The following is a 21,097-nucleotide window of genomic DNA, read 5'->3' on the forward strand; positions in this document are numbered from 1 at the left end:
CACTGTACAGCCTTTAAAAGCTATCATCTAAAATCAAATGGTAACCAGGAGAAACAGGAAACCTTACAAGCAGATTGTAGTTAGGTAAACTGGTATGAATGTTTTGGAAGGCAATTTGGTACTATCTACCAAAATGTTAAATGCACACTCCCTTTGACCCAACAGTTCTACTTCTAGGAATTTGTCCTACAGATTTTACTAGAGAAGATGAAAGGATATGGACAGGTTTATTCACTACAGCATCTTTTTGTAGTAGCCAAACCAGAAATGCCTAAAATGACCATTATGGAACTGTATCTATAAGTTATGTATATATAAATGCAATGAGAGATTACACACAAAGAGAATGATTTAGTATGAAAATATGCTCGTGGTATGTAAGTGAACAAAACTAGTTGAAAACTAGCTTCACATTAATATCTAAAGTATGATAACATTTTGTGCCTTATGTATTATAATTTATAATACATAAATATTATATCTCAATAAAAATGGGACTGTGTACATGTGTATATATATTTATTGAAAAATAATTCTAATGGTCCTGATATGGAGGATTGGAAATGGGATAGGAAGAGGGACTTTTCATTTTTACTCCCTTCTGACCAATTTGAACTTTTACCATGAGCATATCTTATTAAGAACAAAATTAAGACAAAAAACAAAAAAACAACTCAAGAAGCAATCTTTTCATTAATTAGCAGTTGAACTTTCTTCATCATGAGCATAGAAAAAATTAATTTAACATTATACACCAGTACATGTATATCATTAAAACAAGTTTCACAAAATACTACATACTATGTGCTCTACTATTTTCTATTATATATTTTACTCTATTTCTTTTTTTTTTTAAATTTTGGTAACTATCCACTAAAATGATTACATATCTGAAAGTAAATCTTGACTTGTCCTGCTGACATGGGTGCAGGCCCAACTAGACACCATAATCTAGAGGAGGCCTAATTTATACAACAGACCATAACGAGCCAGCACAGTGCTCACCTAACCCACACACCCAGATACTCCCAGTCAGTCAACACCACTTAAAGATTTTTCTATCCTAAAATAGGACAGACACAGTCTAAGGTCATTTCACTTTACAAGACTTATTCCATTCCTCCTATTCCTAGCCTCATACACCAGAAAGCTACTTAGACTCAATACTGAGTTGGGTTCCCTGCTTGGCAAAAAACTTTTCACTTGATACTTAATTATTGCTCTTTATTTTTTTAATTCAACAGACCACTAATGATTTGCAACCTGTAGTTTAATAAACACTGGTCTAATACATAAGGAAAATTAAAAATGTAGGTTCTGTTGCTCATTCATTTTAACACAACTTTTCCATTTTCTTCTCATTGAAATAGAAGTTTACATAATCAAATTTGTATTTGCCCTCTTCAGATAATGGCTTTCATAATTCTGATTTACTTATTTCAAGATGGTACAAAGCAAAGCCAAGCTTTCTTGAAGCCAGCAATAACACGTAAAAAAAAAAACTACTGGACCCAAAGATGTGGGGAAAGTGTGGCTGACCAGGAAATTTAGGAAGAGGGATTAGGCTATTCAATTGGAACCCAATTCAAAACTTCACATCATGTGGTTAAGAAAATTACTTTTATTTTTTTGTTGTTGATGTGAGCTTATGTAAACTGCCTGTTAAAACTATGCTAGAGAAACAAAAATAAATCAATAGAACATTGAAGAAGAAATACAAAATATGTTGTTTTTATCCTGTTTTATCAATAAACAGCACATTGTAGACAAACATGAAACATTGTATTCTTTTTTTGTTGTTATCATAAACCTACAATTACATGAAGAACATTATGTTTACTAGGGTCCCCCTTTCACCAAGTCCCCCCCACAAACCCCATTACAGTCACTGTCCATCAGCGTATTAAGATGTCGTAGAATCATAACTTGTCTTCTCTGTGTTCCACAGCCCTCACCGTGCCCCCACACACATTATACATGCTAATCGTAATAACCCCGTTCGTTTACCCTGCCCGTATCTCCCTTTCCTCCCATTTTCCCCAGTCCCTTTCCCTTTGGTAACTGTTAGTGCATTCTTGGGTTCTGTGATTCTGCTGCTGTTTTGTTCCTTCCGTTTTTCTTTGTCCTTATACTCCACATATGAGTGAAATCACTGGGTACTTGTCTTTCTCTGCCTGGCTTATTTCACTGAGCATTATACCCTCTAGCTCCATCCATGTTCTTGCAAATGGTAGGATTTGTTTTCTTCTTACAGCTGAATAATATTCCACTGTATATATGTACCACATCTTCTTTATCCATTCATTTACTGACGGACACTTAGGTTGCTTCCAATTCTTAGGTATTGTAAATAGTGCTGCGATAAACATAGGGGTGCATCTGTCTTTTTCAAACTGGGTTACTGCTTTCTTAGGGTAAATTCCTTAAAGAAGAAATCGAGGGTCAAATGGTATTTCTATTTTGAGCTTTTTGAGGAACCTCCATACTGCTTCCCATAGTGGTTGAACTAATTTACATTCCTACCAGCACTGTAGGAGGGTTCCCCTTTCTCCACACCTTCACCATCATTTGTTTTTGTTTGTCTTTTGGATGGTAGCCATCCTTACTGGTGTGAGGTGATTTCTCATTGTGATTTTAATTTGCATTTCTCTGAAAACTAGTGATGTGGAGCATCGTTTCATGTGTCTGTTAGCCACCTGAATTGTTTCTTTGGAGAGCTGTTTAGCTCCTCTACCCATGTTTTAATTGGATTATTTGCTTTCTGTTTGTTGAGGTGTGTAAGCTTTTTATATATTTTGGATGTCAACCCTTTATCGGATCTGTCATTTATGAATATATTATACAATACTGTAGGGTACCTTTTTGTTCTATTGATGGTGTCCTTTGCAGAACAGAAGATTTGCAGGTTCATGTAGTACCACTTGTTCATTTTTGCTTTTGTTTCCTTTTCCCAGGGAGATATGTTCATGAAGAAGTTGCCCATGTTTATGTCCAAGAGATTTTTGCCTGTTTTTTTCTAAGAGTTTTACAGTTTAATGACTCACATTCACGTCTTTGATCCATTTCAAATTTGCTTTTCTGTATGGGGTTAGACAATGATACAGTTTCACTCTCTTACATGTAGCTGTCCAGTTTTGCAAGAACCATCTGTTGAAGAAACCGTCATTTCCCCATTGTATGTCCATGGCTCCTTTATCGTATATTAATTGACCGTATATGTTTGGGTTAATGTCTGGAATCTATTCTGTTAGACTGTTCTGTGGTTCTGTTCTTTTGCCAGTATCAAATTGCCTTGATTGCTGTGGCTTTATAGTAGAGCTTGAAGTTGGGGAGAGAGATCCCCCTCAAGTTACTCTTTCTTCTCAGGATTTTTTTGGCTATTCAGGGTCTTTGGTGTTTCTATATGAATTTTTGAACTCTTTGTTCCAGTTCATGGAAGAATGCTGTTGGTAATTTGATAGGGATTGCATCAAATCTGTATATTGCTCTGGGCAGGATGGCCATTTTGATGATATTAATTCTTCCTAGCCAGGAGCATGTGATGGGTTTCCATTTGTTAGTGACCTCTTTAATTTCCCTTAAGAGAGTCTTATAGTTTCCAGGGTATAAGGTCTTTAACTTCCTTGGTTAGGTTTATTCCTAGGTATTTTATTCTTTTTGATGCAGTTGTGAATGTAACTGTTTTCCTGCTTTCTCTTTCTATTGGTTCATTGTTACTGTATAGGAAAGCCGCAGATTTGTGTGTTAATTTTGTATCCTGGAACTTTGCTATATTCCGATATCAGTTCTAGTAGTTTTGGAGTGGAGTCTTTAGGGTTTTTTATGTACAATATCATGTCATCTGCAAATAGTGACAGTTTAACTTCTTTGTTACCAATCTGGATTCCTTGTATTTCTTTGTTTTGTCTAATTGCCATGGCTAGGACCTCCAGTACTATGTTGAATAACAGTGGGGAGAGTGGGCATCCCTGTTTAGTTCCCGATCTCAGAGGAAAAGCTTTCAGCCTCTCGCTGTTCAGTATGATGTTAGCTGTGGGTTTTTCATATATGGCCGTTATTATGTTGAGGTACTTGCCCTCTCTGCCCATTTTGCTGAGAGTTTTTATCATGAATGGATGTTGAATTTTGTCGAATGCTTTTTCAGCATCTATGGAGTTGATCATGTGCTTTTTGTCCTTTATTTGATGTGGTGTATGATGTTGATGGATTTTCAAATGTTGTACCATCCTTGCATCCCTGGGATGAATCCCACTTGGTCATGGTGTATGATCCTTTTGATATTTTTTTTAATTCGGTTTGCTAATATTTTGTTGAGTGTTTTTGCGTCTATGTTCATCAGGGATATTGGTCTGCAGTTTTCTTTTTTGGTGGGGTCTTTGCCTGGTTTTGGTATTAGGGTGATGTTGGCTTCATAGAATGAGTTTGGAAGTATTCCCTCCTCTTCTATTTTTTGTAACACTTTAAGGAGAATGAGTATTATGTCTTCTCTGCATATCTGGTAAAATTCCGAGGTAATTCCATCTGGCCTGGGGGTTTTGTTCGTGGGTAGTTTTTTCATTACCACTTCAATTTCTTTGCTCATAATTGTTTGTTTAAATTTTGTGTTTCTTCCTTGGTCACTCTTGGAAGGTTGTATTTTTCCAGGAAGTTGTCCATTTCTTCTAGGTTTTCCAGCTTGTTACCATATAGGTTTTCATAGTACTCTATAATAATTCTTCCTATTTCTGTGTTGTCCGTCATGATTTTTCCTTTCTCGTTTTCTGATTCTGTTGATGTGTGTTGATTCTCCTTTTTTCTTAATAAGTTTGACAAGAGACTTACCTATTTTGTTTACTTTCTCAAGGAACCAGCTCTTGGTTTCATTGATTTTTCCTATTGTTTTATTCTTCTCAATTTTATTTATTTCTTCTCTTATCTGTATTATGTCCTTACTTCTGCTGACTTTAGGCCTCATTTGTTCTTCTTTATCCAATTTTTATAATTGTGATGTTAGACTATTCATTTCGGATTGTTCTTCCTTCTTTAAGTATGCCTGGATTGCTGTATACTTTCCTCTTAAGACTGCTTTCGCTGGTTCCCACAGAAGTTGGGGCTTTGTGTTGTTGTTGTCATTTGTTTCCATATATTGCTTGATCTTTATTTTAATTTGATCATTGATCCATTGATTATTTAGGAGCATGTTGTTAAGCCTCCACATGTTTGTGGGCCTTTTTGCTTTCTTTGTACAGTTTAGTTCTAGTTTTATACCTCTGTGGTCTGAGAAGTGGGTTGGTAGAATTTCAATCGTTTTGTATTTATTGAGGCTCTATTTGTGGCCTAGTATGTGGTCTACTCTGGAGAATGTTCCATGTGCACTTGAGAAGAATGTGTACTCTGTTGCTTTTGGATGTAGAGTTCTATAGATGTCTACTAGGGCCATCTGTTCTAGTGTGTTGTTCAGTGTCTCTGTGTCCTTACTTATTTTCTGTCCAGTGGATCTATCCTTTGGAGTGAGTGGTGGGCTGAAGTCTCCTAAAGTGAATGCAGTGCATTCTATTATCTCCTTCAGTTCTGTTAGTATTTCTTTCACATATGCTAGTGCTCTTGTGTTGGGTGCGTATATATTTATAATGCTTATATCCTCTGGTTGGACTGAGCCCATTATTACTATGTAATGTCCTTCTTTATCAATTGTTACTTTCTTTGTTTTGATGTCTACTTCAATTCTGATACTAGTTCTGCAACGCCTGCTTTTTTCTCCCTGTTGTTTGCTTGACATGTCTTTTTCCATCCCTTGACTTTTAGTCTGTACATGTCTTTGAGTTTGAGATGAGTCTCTTGTAAGCAGCATATAGATGGGTCTTGCTTTTTTATCCATTCTATTACTCTGTTTCTTTTGGTTGGTGCATTCACTCCATTTACATTTAGGGTGATTATTGAACGATATGTACTTATTGCCATTGCAGGGTTTAGATTTGTGGTTACCAAAGGTTCAAGGTTAGCTTCTTTAGTATCTTACTGTCTAACTTAACTCGCTTATTGAGCTATTATAAACATGGTCTGGTGATTCTTTATGTCTCTCCCTTCTTATTCCTCCTCCTCCATTCTTCACATGTTGGGTGTTTTATTCTGTGCTCTTTTGTGGTTCCTTTAACTGCTTTTGTGGGTAGTTGGTTTTATTTTTTGCCTTTAGTTAGTATTTGGTTGGTCTGCTGTCTTTGCTGTTGTTTTATTTTCTCTGGTGACATCTGTTTAACCTTAGGAGTGCTCCCATCTAGAACAGTCCCTCTATAACACCTCTTAGAGGTGGTTTGTGGGAGGGAAATTCCCTCAACTTTTGCTTGTCTGGGAATTGTTTAATCCCTCCTTCATATTTAAATAATAATCATGCTGGATACAGTATTCTTGGTTCAAGGCCCTTCTGTTTCATTGCATTAAATATATCATGCCATTCTCTTCTGGCCTATAACATTTCTGTTGTCTGATGATAGCCTGATGGGTTTTCCTTTGTAGCTGATCTTTTCCCTCTCTCTAGCTGCCTTTAAAACTCTGTCCTTGTCCTTGATCTTTGCCATTTTAATTATTATGTGTCTTGGTGTTGTCCTCCTTGATCCCTTCTGTTGGGAGTTCTGTGTATTTTTGTGGTCTGATCCTTTACTTCCTCCCCCAGTTTGGGGAAGTTTTCAGCAATTGTGTCTTCAAATATACTTTCTATCCATTTTTCTCTCTCTTCTTCTTCTGGTACCCCTATAATGCTGATATTTTTCCTTTTGGATTGGTCTCATAGTTCTCTTAATATTGTTTCATTCCTGGAGATCCTTTTATCTCTCTCTGCGTCATCTTTTCTGTGTTCCTGTTCTCTGATTTCTATTCCATTAACGGCCTCTTGCACCTCATCCAGTCTGCTCTTAAGTCCTTCCAGAGATTGTTTCATTTCTGTAATCTCCTTCTGGACCTCATCTCCTAGCTCTTGCATATTTGTCTGCAGCTCCATCAGCATGGTTATGACCTTTATTTTGAATTCATTTTCAGGAAGATTGGTTAGGTCTATCTCCTTCTCAGGGGTTGAGTCTGTTATTTTGGACTGGATCAAATTTTTCTGCCTTTTCATGGCAATAGAGGTGGTTTGGGGGAGGCAGCACGTGTGTCAGCTGGGAGAATGTACCTTCTTGCTGGTTTGTGGCTTTCCTCTCCTGGCAGAACAGTGACCACTAGCAGCTTCTGCTGGGCAGCTGAACACAGATGGGGTGTCTGATTCTTGCCCATCTGCTGTGGGAGTTGCTCTGCCCAGTTGCTGTGGGCATGGCTACTGCCGCTCTGGTGGAGTCGCACCAGAGGGGGAACAGGCAGGAGGCTGTTTATCACCGTGAGGGGCCTCCAAGCTGCGCTGCTGCCCAGAGAGTTGGGGCACCCGGCATTCCCCGGGATTCCCAGTTAATTGGCTAATTGCGCCGTGGCGCTTCCTTCCAGCTGTGAGGCTCCTGTCCCTTTAAGATTTTCAAAGGGCACTCGCTTTTCTTTTTTCCTAGGGCCACCGGCTGCATGACCCGCTCACAGGTCTTACTGTCCTGTTTCCCTAGTATGCAGCACCCCACGCACTGTGTGTCTGTGCTCCATTGCGGATGGCTAGGGCTGGGTATTTATCAGTCCTGGTATCCCTCTCCCTCCCCGCTCCGACTCCTCTCCTCCCACCAGGAGCTGGGGAGAGGGGCACTCGGGTCCCACCGGGCCGTGGCTTATATCTTACCCCCTTCATGAGGCACTGTGTTCTCGAAGGTGTAGATGTAGTCTAGCTTTTGTCCTGAGTCTTCTGGTCTCCCTTTTAGGAATAGTTGTATTTGTTGTATTTTCAAGAATATATATGGTTTTGGGAGGAGATTTCCACTGCTCAACTCACGCCGCCATCTTGGTTCTGCCCCCCAGTATATTCTTCTTTATAACCATTTTTGGAGACACAAAAACTTCTGTCACACCAATACTTTGCAATGACCCTAGGCTTTTTGTTTAAAAACTTTATTGCTATTTAATTCACATGCCACAGAACTCAGCCATTTAAATGTACAATTGAATGTCTTTTGTGTATTAACAAAATGGAGCAACCATCACCACATTTAATTTAAGAATACCTTCAACACCTAAAAAAAAATACCCTGCACTCATTAACAGTTACATCCCATTTTCTCCTAAACTACTATCTCCCAAAATCTTTCAACCATTAATCTGTTTTCTGCATCTATGGATTTCTCTATTCTGTACATTCTGTGTAAATAGAATCATATAATAAGTGACCTTTTCTGTCTGGCTTCTTTTGCTTAACATAATGTTTTCAAGTTCATCCATTTTATAGTGTGAAGCAATGCTTCATCCTTTTTTATTTCTGAATAAAAATCCATTGTATAGAAATGTCACATTTTGTTTACCCATTCAACAGCTGATGGCCATTTGCATTGTTCCACTTTGGGACTATAATGAATAATAGTGCTATAAAAATTCATACAATGAAATTAGAAATTAATAACAAATGAGAGATAATGGAATAACATGCATTTACAAAAGAAATTACATATTAAGAAATATCCCCTTAGTTTGAAAAGGGAGCAATAAAGGTAATTAAGAAATGCTAGAAGAGAATGATAATGAAACTATACAATTTGAAAATTTGGGGGCCATACATGAAAACGTTAATATGTATACAGGAAAAACTTTATGTCATTAAATAAGTTGATCAGGAAACAAGAAACGTTAAAAACAAAGTTGAACAGTCAACTCATAAGTTGGAAGAAAGTGCAGAGAGAAAATATTAAAAAGAAATAATAAGGATAAGAGAACATAATGAAAGAGAGAAGACAAAAATAACACAGTCTGGGGGCAGAACAAAAATGGCGGTATGAGTAGGGCAGCAGAAATCTCCTCCCAAAACCAGATATATTTTTGAAAGTACAACAAATAAAACTATTCTTAGAAGAGAGACCAGAAGATACAGGACAATAGCCAGGCTACATGTACATCTGCGAGAACCCAGCGCCTCATGAAGGGGATAAGATACAAGCCACAGCCCGGTGGGACCCAAGCACCACCCCTACCCCAGTTCCATGGCAGGAGGAGAGGAGTCAGAGCGGGGAGGGAGAGGGAGCCCAGGGCTGCTAAATACCCAGCCTTAGTCATCCACACCGAGAGCATAGACACACAGTGCATGGTGTGCTGGATACTAGGGAAACGGAACAGTAAAACCTGTGAGTGGGTTCCCACAGCTGGTGCCCCTGGGACAAAAGAAAAGCGAGTGCTTTTTGAAAGTATTAAAGGGACAGGAGACTCACAGCTGGATGGAAGCATCCCGGCACACTCATCCCAGTGGCTGGGAATCCCAGGGAACTCCAGGTGCCATAAACCCCCTGGCTGGTAGAGCAGCTCTGAGAATACTCGCAGAGATAAACAGCCTCCCGTCCATTCCCCCTCCAGCGAGGCCTGGCTATAGCAGAGCAGCAGCCTGAGACTGGGCACACCCACAGCAGCTGCACAGAGCTTCCTCCACAGTGGACCAGGCAAGAATCATAGAACCTGACTGCAGGCAGCTGCCCAGCACAAGCCAATAGGGGTCACCGTTCTCCCAGGAGGGGAAGGTGAGGAACAAGCGGGAAGGGACTTTTTTCTCCCCCATGGCACATGTACCAACTGCCCATGACTACCTCTACTGCCATGAAAAGGCAGAAGAATTTGATCCAGACCAGAACTACACAGACAGACTCTCCTGAGGGAACCTGGGGAGATAGACTTAACCAATCTTCCTGAAAAAGAACTCAAAATAAAACTCATAACAATGCTGATGGACATGCAGAGCAATATACAAGACCAAAGGAAGGAGAATAGAGAAATAAAACAATCTCTGGAAGGACTTAAAACTAGAATGAATGAGGTGGAAGAGGCTGTTAATGGAAAAGAAGTCAGAGAACAGGAATACAGAGAAGCTGAAGCACAGAGATAAAAGGATCTCCAGGAATGAAACAATATTAAGAGAACTCAGTGACCAATCAAAACAGAACAATATTCACATTATAGGGGTACCAGAAGAAGAAGAGAGAGAAAAATGGATAGAAAGTGTCTTTGAAGAAAAACTTTCTGAAAACTTCCACAAACTGGGGGAGGAAACAGTTGCTCAAACCACGGAATCATGCAGAACTGCTGACATAAGGGACACAAGGAGGAAAATAGTAAGACACATAATAATTAAAATGGCAAAGATCAAGGATGAGGACAGAGTATTAAAGGCAGCCAGAGAGAGAAAAAGGGTCACCTACAAAGGACAACCCACCAGGCTATCATCAGACTTCTCAACAGAAAAGTTACAGGCCAGAAGAATATGGCATGGTATATTTAATGTAATGAAACAGAAGGGCCTTGAACCAAGAATACTGTATCCAGCACGATTATCATTTAAATATGAAGGAGAGATTAAACAATTCCCAGAGAAGCAAAAGTTGAGGGAATTTCCCTCCCACAAACAACCTCTACAGGGTATTTTAGTGAGGCTGCTCTAGATAGAAGCACTCTTAAGGTGAAATAGATGTCACCAGAAAAAATAAAATCAAAACAAAGAAAGCAGAACAATCAAATACTAACAAAAGGCAAAAAAAATCAAATACACATAAAAAAAAGTCAAAGGAAACACAAAAGAGCACAAAATAAAACACCTGACATATAAAGAATGGAGGAGGAGTAATAAAAAGTGAGATAAATAAAGAACTATCAGACTGTATTTATAATAGCTCAATAAGCAAGTTATGTTGAACAGTAAAAGAGAAGAGAAGCTAAACTTGAACCTTTGGTAAGCACGAACAAAAAGCATCCAGTGGCATTAAATACATATCTTTCAATAATCACCCTAAAGGTAAATGGACTGAATACACCAATCAAAAGACACAGAGTAATAGAATAGGTAAAAAAGCAAGACCCAACTATATGCTGCTTACAAGAGACTCATCTCAAACCCAAAGACTTGCACAGAATAAAAGTCAAGGGATGGAAAAAGATATTTCATGCAAACAACAAGGAGAAAAAAACATGTGTTGAAGAACTAGTATCAGACAAAATTGACTTCAAAACAAAGAAAGTCACAAGAGATAAAGGACACTACATAATGATAAATGGGTCAATCCAACCAGAGTATATAACCATTATAAACATTTATGCACCCAATACAGGATCACCAACATATGTGAAACAAATACGGACAGAATTAAAGTAGGAAATAGAATGCAATGCATTCATTTTAGGAGACTTCAACACACCACTAACTCCAAAGGACAGACCCACCATACAGAAAATAAGTAAGGACACAGAGGCACTGAACAACACACTAGAACAGATGGACATAATAGACATGTATAGAACTCTACACCCAAACACAAAAGGATATACTTTCTTCTCAAGTGCACATGGAACATTCTCCAGAATAGGCCACATACTAGGACACAAAAAGAGCCTCAGTAAATTGGAGAAGATTGAAATTCTACCAACCAACTTCTCAAACAAAAAAGGTATAAAACTAGAACTAAATTGTACAAAGAAAGCGAAAAGGCTCACAAACATATGGAGGCTTAACAACATGCTCTCAATTGATCAACGACCAAATTAAAATAGAGATCAAGCAATATATGGAAACAAATGACAACAACAACACAAAGCCCCAACTTCTGTGGGACGCAGCAAAAGCAGTCTTAAGAGGAAAGTATATAACAATCCAGGCATATTTAAAGAAGGAAGAACAAACCCAAATGAATAGTCTAATATCACAATCATCGAAATTGGAAAAAGAAGAATGAGGCCTAAAGTCAGCAGAAGGGGGGACATAATAAAGATCAGAGAAGAAATACATAAAATTCAGAAGAATAAAACAATAGAAAAATCGATGAAACCAAGAGCTGGTTCTTTGAGAAAATAAACAAAATAGATAAGCCTCTAACCTGACTTATAAGAGAAAAAGAGAATCAACACACATCAACAGAATCAAAACAAGAAAGGAAAAATCACGATGGACCCCACAGAAATACAAAGAATTATTAGAGAATACTACAATAAAATACATGCTATCAAGCTGGAAAACCTGGAAGAAATGCACAACTTCCTAGGAAAATACAACCTTCCAAGACTGACCAAGGAATAAGCAGAAAATCTAAACAGACCAATTACCAGCAACAAAATTGAAGCAGTAATAAAAAAAATACCCAAGAGCAAAACACCCAGGCCACATGGATTTACTGCAGAGTTTTATCAGACACACAGAGAAGACATAATACCCATTCTCCTTAAAGTTTCCCCAAAAATAGAAGAGCAGGGAATACTTCCAGACTCATCACCCTAATACCAAAACTAGGCAAAGACCTGACCAAAAAAGAAAATTACACACCAATATCCCTGATGAACATAGATCCAAAAATACAGCAAAATATTAGAAAACTGAATTCAAAAATACATCAAGAGGATCATACACCATGACCAAGTGAGATTCATCTCAAGGATGCAAGGATGGCATGATATTCAAAAACCCATCAACATCATACACCACATAAACAAGAAGGACAAAAATCACATGATAATCTTCATGGATGCTGAAAAAGCATTCAACAAAATTTAACATCCTTTCATGATAAAAATTCTCAACAAAATGAGGTCCTAGCCACGGCAATTGAACAAAACAAAGAAATTACAAGGAATTCAGATCGGTGAAGAAGAAAAAACTGTCACTATTTGCAGACGACATGATATTGTACATAAAAATCCCTAAAGACTCCACTGCAAAACTACTAGAACTAATATGTGAATAAGCAAAGCTGCAGGACACAAAATTAATACACCGAAATCTGACGCTTTCCTATCTACTAATAATGAACTAATAGAAAGATAAATCAGGAAAACAATTCCATTCACAATTGAATCAAAAAGAATAAAATTCCTAGGAATAAACCTAACCAAGGAAGTTAAAGAACTGTACCCCGAAAACTACAAGCCACTCTTAAAGAAATTAAAGAGGACACTAAGAAATGGAAACTCATCCCCTGCTCTTGGGTAGAAAGAATTAATATCATCAAAATGGCCATCCTGCCCAAAGCAATCTACAGATTCAATGCAATCCCTATCAAATTACCAACAGCATTCTTTCATGAACTGGAACAAAGAGTTCAAAAATTTATATGGAACCATCAAAGACCCCGAATATCCAAAGCAATCCTGAGAAGGAAGAATAAAGTCGGGGGGATCTTGCTCCCCACCTTCAAGCTCTATTACAAAGCTACAGTAATCAAGACAATTTGGTACTGGCACAAGAACAGACCCACAGACCAGTGGAAAAGAACAGAGTCATCAGACATTAACCCAAAAATATATGGCCAATTAATATATGATAAAGGAGCCACGGACATACAATGGGGAAATGACAGACTCTTCAACAGCTGATGTTGGCAAAACTGGACAGCTACATGGGAGTCAATGAAACTGGATCATTGTCTAACCCCATACACAAAAGTAAATTCAAAATGTATCAAAGACCTGAATGTAAGTCATGAATCCATAAAACTCTTTAAAAAAAATCAGCAAAAATCTCTTGGACATAAACATGAACGACTTCCTCATGAACATATTTCCCCAGGCAAGGAAAACAAAAGCAAATATGAACAAATGGGACTTTATCAAGCTGAAAAGCTTCTATACAACAAAGGACACCATCAATAGAACAAAAGGCATCCTACAGTATGGGAGAATATATTCATAATGACAGATCAAATAATGGGTTGACATCCAAAATATATAAAGGGGTCACACCCCTCAGAAAACAAAAAGTTAATAATCCAATTAAAAAATGGTCAGAGATGCTGAACAGACAGTTCTCCAAAGAAGAAATTCAGATGGCCAACAGACACTTGAGAAGATGCTCTACATCACTAATCATCAGTGAAATGCAAATTAAAACCACAATGAGATATCACCTCACACCAGTTAGGATGGCTAGCATCGAAAAGACTAAGAACAACAAATGCTGGCAAGGATGTAGAGAAAGTGGAACCCTCCTTCACTGCTCTTGGGAATGTAAGCTAGTTCAGCCATTTTGGAAAGCAATATGGAGGTTCCTCAAAAAACTAAAAATAGAAATACCATTTGACCTGGGAATCACACTCCTTGGAATATACCCAAAGAATACCACTTCTCAGATTCAAAAAGACATATGCACCCCTATGTTTATTGCAGCACTTTTTACAATAGCCAAGATATGGAAGCAACCTAAGTGTCCATCTGTAGATGAAAGGATAAAGAAGAGGTGGTATATATATACAATGGAATACTAGTCAGCCATAAGAAAGAAATCCTACCATTTGCAACAACATGGATGGAGCTGGAGGACATTATGCTCAGTGAAATAAGCTATGCAGAGAAAGGCAAATGCCAAATGATTTTCCTCATTTTTGGAGTATAACAATGAAGTAAAACTGAAGGAACAAAATGGCAGCAGGATCACATCAACAGAATCAGAAATGAGAAGGAAAAAATCATGACAGACCCCACAGAAATAAAAAGATCTACTAGAGAATATTATGAAAAACTGTTTGCTTACAAGCTGGAAAACTGCAAAGAAAGGGCCAACTTCCTAGAAAAATACCAACCTTCCAAGACTGACCAAAGAAAAAACAGAAAATCTAAACAGACCAATTAAAAGCAACGAAATTGAAGCAGTAATCAAAAAACTACCCAAGAACAAAATCCCTGGTCCAAATGGATTTGCCACTGAATTTTATCAGGCATAATACAGAAGACATATTATCCATTCTCCTTAAGGTTTTCCAAAAAATAGAAGAGGAGGGAATACTCCCAAACTCATTCTATGAAGCCAGCATCACTCTAATGCCAAAACCATGCAAAGACCACACAAAAAAAGAAAATTAGAGACCAATATCCCTGATGAACATAGATGCAAAAATACTCAACAAAATATTAGCAAACCAAATTCAAAAATACATCAAGAGGACCATACACCATGACCAAGTGGGTTTCATCTCAGCGATGCAAGGACGGTACCACATTCGAAAATCCATCAACATCATCCACCCCATCAACAAAAAGGACAAAAATCCCATGATCATCTCCATAGAAGCTGAAAAAACATTTGAGAAATTTTGACATCCATTCTTGATAAAAACTCTCAGCAAAATGGGTATAGAGGGCAAATACCTCAACATAATAAAGGCCATATAAGACAAACTGACAGCCAACGTCATACTTAACAGTGAGAAGCTCAGAGCCTTTCCTCTAAGATCAGGAACAAGACTGGGATGCCCACTCTCCCCACTGTTATTCAACATAGTACTGGAGGTCCCAGCCATGGCCATGAGACAAAAGAAACAAATACAAGAAATCCAAATTGGTAAAGAAGAAGTCAAACTGTCAGTATTTGCAGATGACATTATATTGTACATAAAATTCCCTAAAGACTCCACTCCAAAACTAGTAGAACAAATAACTGAATTCAGCAAAGTTGCAGAATACAAAATTAATACACAGAAATCTGTTGCTTTCCTATACACTAACTATGAACTAGCAGAAAGAGAAATCCGGAAAACAATTCCATTCAACATTGCATCAAAAAGAATAAAATACCTAGGAATAAACCTAACCAAGGAAGTGAAAGACCCATACCCTGAAAAGTACAAGACACTCTTAAGAGAAATTAAAGAGGACACTAACAAATGTAAATTCATCCCATGCTTTTGGCTAGGAAGAATTAATACTGCCAAATGGCCATCCTGCCTAAAGCAATATACAGATTCAATGCATTCCCTATCAAAATATCAACTTTCTTCAACAAACTGTTACAAATAGTTTTAAAATTCATATGAAACCATGATAGACCCTGAATAGCCAAAGAAATCCTGAGAGGGAAGAGTAAAGCAGGGTGGATCTCGCTTCCAAACTTCAAGCTCCACTACAAAGCCACAGTGATCAAGACAATTTGGTACTGGCACAAGAACATACCCACAGAACAGTGGAACAGAATAGAGACTCCAGATATTAACCCAAACATCTATGGTCAATTAATATATGATAAAGGAGCCATGGACATACTATGGGGAAATGCCAGCCTTTTCAACAGCTGGTGTTGGGAAACCTGGATAGCTACATGGAAGAGAATGAAACTGCATGATTGTCTTATCTCATATACAAAAGTAAATTCAAAATGAATCAAAGACCTGAATGTAAGTCATGAAACCATAAAACTCTTAGAAAAAAACACAGGCAAATATCTCCTGGACATAAACATGAGTGACTTCTTCATGAACATACCTCCCTGGGCAAGGGAAATGAAAGCAAATATGAACAAGTGGGAGTATATCAAGCTGAAGATCTTCTGTACAGCAAAGGTCACCATCAATAGAACAAAAAGGCATCCTACAGTATGGGAGAATATATTCATAAATGACAGATCCAATAAAGAGTTGACATTCAAAATATATAAAGAACACATGCACCTCAACAAATTGTAAATAATCCAATAAAAAAGTGGTCAGAGGAGCTGAACAGACAGTTCTCCAAAGAAGAAATTCCAATGGCCAAAAGACACAAGAAAAGATGTTCCACATCACTAGTCATTAAAGAACTGCACATTAAAACCACAATGGGACATCACCTCACACCAGCAAGGATCACCACCAACCAAAATACAAACAACAATTGTTGGCAAGGTTTTGGAGAAAGGGGAGCCCTCCTACACTGCTGGTGGGCATGTAAATTAGTTCAACCATTGTGGAAAGCAATATGGAGGTTCCTCAAAAAGCTCAAAATAGAAATACCATTTGACCCAGGAATTCCACTTCTAGGAATTTACCCTAAGAATGCAGCAGCCCAGTTTGAAAAAAACATATGCACCCCTATGTTTATCGCAGCACTATTTGCAATAGCCAAGAAATGGAGGGAACCTAAGTGTCTGTCAGTAGATGAATGGATAAAGAAGATGTGGTACATATACACAATGGAATATTATTCAGCCATAAGAAGAAAACAAATCCTACCATTTGCAACAACATGGATGGAGCTAGAGGGTATTGTGCTCACTGAAATAAGCCCAGCAGAAAAGACAAGTATCAAATGATTTCACTCATCTGTGGGGTATAAGAACAAAGAAAAAAACTGAAGGAGCAAAACAGCAGCAGACTCACAGAACCCAAGAATGGACTAACAGTTACCAAAGGGAAAGGGACTGGGGAAGATGCGTGTGATGGGAGGGGTAAGGGCTGGGAAAAAAGAAAGGGTGCATTATGATTAGCATGGACAAAGAGGGGGGCACAGGGAGGGCTGTACAACACAGAGAAGACAAGTAGTGATGCTATAGCATCTTACTATGCTGATGGACAGAGACTGTAATGGGGTATGTGGGGGGGACTTGGTAATGGAGCGAGTCTAGTAAGCACAATGTTCCTCACGTAATTGTTGATTAATGATCCCACACCCACCCCAAAATAGAAAGAAATACCAGACAAACACTTATCAGTATGTGGAATACCTATATTAATTTCAGAAAAAGAAGACTTCAGAGCAAGGAGTTTTATCATGATTAAAGAGAGATATCGCACAAAAGAGTCAGTTCTCCAATATGACAAAAAAATCCTAAATGTGCGTGCACCTTCAAAACATATAAAGCATGAACGGTTCTTTCTTAAAGTAGCAATGTGTAAATCCATGGCTAAACTTGGAGAATTCAACACTCTTTTATTAGTAATAGAACACATATGCAGAAAATCTGTAAATATAGATATGAACAGCACGACCAGCCAACTTGACCCAGCATGTTTATAGGACACTCTTCTCAAGAAGAGCAGAATAGATATTCTTTCCAAGTGCACTTTAAATCTTCATCAATGGAGACCATTTTCTACATCGTACAACATAACTTAACAAATTTGAAAGAAAAGAAGTCATACAAAATATTTTCTCAAACCATAATGCAATAAGAAATCGATAACAAACATACCTTGAAGAATTCACAAATATTTGGAAACTAAATAACACATGTCTAAATAAACCATAAGCCAAAGAGGAACACTCAAGGAAAATGTAAATGCAAATGACAATAAAACATATCAGGCTTTGTAGGATGTAGCTATTTCAGTCCTTAGAAAGAAAATTATAGCCTATAATTCCTACATTACAAAAGAAAGATCTTAAATAAGTAATTTAAGTCTACAAAATAAGAAATTAGAGGAAAAAAGAGAGACTTGAACCTAAAGCAAGTGGAAGGAAGAAAACAATAGAGTAGAAGAGAAATGAGTGAAATTGAAAACAAAAAATAGTAGAAAAAATTAATGAAATTAAAAGGTGTTTCTTTGAAAATATCATTACAATTGATAAACCTCCAGCAAGTATGAACAAGAAAAAAAAAAGATAGAAGATACAAATTACCAACATCAGAAAAGAAAGAAATCTCTACTGATTGTACAGACATTAAATGGATAATGTAGAATTGCTACAAACAACTCTGTGTCCACGATTAAACAACTTAGATGAAATGGATCACTGCATTAGAAGACATCATCTGTCAAAAATCACACAAGAAGAAAAAGATAACCTGAATTGTATCTATTAAAGAAACTGAATTTGCAGTTAAACAAAACTATCAAAAAAGAAAACCCAAACCTGAATAGTTTTCCTGGGGAATTCTACTAAATATTTAAAAAGAAAGAATACCAGTCTATATACCTCTTTTCAGTAGATAGGGGATTGCACACTTTCTATCTCATTCAATGAGGCCAGCATTCTTCTAGTAACAAAACAAAGCAAAGTTATTAAAACAAAATGCTAGGGCAGAATCCTTTCTGAACATAGGCACAAAAATCCTCAACAGAATACATACTAGCAAATCAAATCCAGCAATATATAAAGAGGATAATACAATACCACCAAATGGGACTAATCTTGGGATAGCAAGACTGGATCAACATTTGAAAGTCAATCAAAGTAATTCACCATTTTAAGAGACTAAATAAAAAAACCGTATGGTTGATGCCGGGTTTCTTGTTTGCGAAGCCAAAGAATGAGCTTCACAAACATTCAAGGTAGGAGAGCAAGGTACAGGCTTTTATTTAGAGATAAAGTAAAAGGACAGAGCTCTCAGCTCACACCAGGAGGGGACAAAAGAGTACGTAGTGGTGCATTGTCTAGGGGATTTTATAGGCAGCTGAGGATTTTTTGAGAACATCAAAAAAAAGGCTTAGGTGTGTGGACTTGTACCACCTTCCCTGTCCTCAAGGTGAGCTGGCTCAAAGTCTGATTGCTAGAGCTGACAGCAGAGTTATGGGTTATGCTGATACCCTTGCAGAACATTCAAACTTTCCAGGCCAAGTTCCTCCTGGCCTTTTGACCTTTAGCTGATCTCACTGAAGATGTCTATATCTTTACCCTAGAGAATTAGTGTGACCTTGACGTGGCATATTGCTTAGCACAGAGTTTCAGTAGTGACTTCTTTGCTGATTGTTACATTGCTCTGACTGTAAATTCTCTGCCCTGCTTTTCTCAGAGGCCCTCAACCTACTCTGACTACACCCATGGTTTCTGTTTCACTCCCCCCCTCTACAGTTGGAGACCCTAGCTGCTGCTAGGGAAAGGGGGAGATGACTGCTCTTGCTGCTTCATACTGAGAAGGGGTGCAGTAAAGGGTGCACTTAGGTCTCCATCATTGGTCACCTGAGAGGGCCTCAGAAGATGGGTACTTCTATTCCAGGTTCCATTTCTGTTACTATTTGCAGTTTTGTGGCTTCTAGGCAAGATAGAACAAATTGTGTTATTAGGTTAAGTAGCAACATCTGGAATTGGATTTTCCATTTTGGAAGGACAAACTTGAAGAGATTAAGAATGCATGTTTGAATATGAGAATTAGAAATAGTAAGAAAACTAAAACATCTGTAAAATCATAGTCAGCTATTTTGAAGAAACGAGAATTCTGGATCTAGTTTATGTCCCAATGACTAGTATTAGGATTTAGTATGGATAAGGCTGCATTATTGAAACAATGCTTTTCTCTAAAATCACCCTCATTTTCATTAGAAGTAACAAGATTAGAAAAATAATTAACACTTGGCTTGATTATTTGCATAAGTGCAGCAAGAAGAGCAATTGATTACCAAGTATCTTTTAAATGTGCTTTGCTGGAACTTTTTATAAGGAATTTCAGATTGGACTTTTAAAGGCCTCTTGAGGCCAGAAAGCCAAGCCAGACTTGCCATCAGGTTTTGCCTGCAATACCTGTAGATTTGGGTGAATCCCTCTTTTCTTGAGGTCCCCAAGACATTCTGAGGTTCCGGCACCTGCCAGAAAGTGACTTTCCTTACTCACCTGTTAAGGCTGCTGGGAACCCTGTAAGCAAGGTAACAGGCCAGTTCATCCAAGGGGCTTTGTTGGCTTTAAAAAGTCAACCTTAGTTCCTTAAACTGTCTGTTCATATCTGAGTTTATGCACGTGTCTCTCAGGTATGACATTCCAGTCAAAGACTTGGTCGTATAACCTGTGTTTTTAATTGGTCCTCTTACAAGGAAAGTAGGTTCTTATTGAACTTATGCAAATAAACATACTTCCATGAAATATAAAACTAGAGAGTTTTTAAATTCTGTAGGGATCAGGTAGAGAGAAAGATAAATGTTTCAATTCTGCTTATAAAGATAGTCATTTACTAAACTGTTGCCAGCTTAAAAGAAAAAGCTTAAAACCCTATATCAGCAATATTTGAAAAAAAAGCCACAAAATCATCTTCCTTAGTTTACTTAATCCTATGTAAATCAATACCTGTTCTGCTGAAATCTAGTTCTTTACTAGTTTAGGAGAAATAAAACTGTGGCTATAGATGACAAAAGACTTACAAATGACAATGGTTAAAGATCTGATGAGAGCTTACTGTAAGACAGTTGACATAAGGAAATGTGGGTATTTCTGTAACACAAAACATTCAGTAACAAACTTTAGCATCATTCCCTTTGACAGTGCTTTCCAGGTAATTAAGCACGTAATTATACATCAGATAAGTAAGCAAAATTAACCAAATAACTTTCCTCAATGAGAAAAAATTCCCCTGACATGATCCAGCGGCCCT

Source organism: Manis pentadactyla, chromosome X, assembly GCF_030020395.1.
Source record: "Manis pentadactyla isolate mManPen7 chromosome X, mManPen7.hap1, whole genome shotgun sequence".
Lineage (NCBI taxonomy): Eukaryota > Metazoa > Chordata > Mammalia > Pholidota > Manidae > Manis > Manis pentadactyla.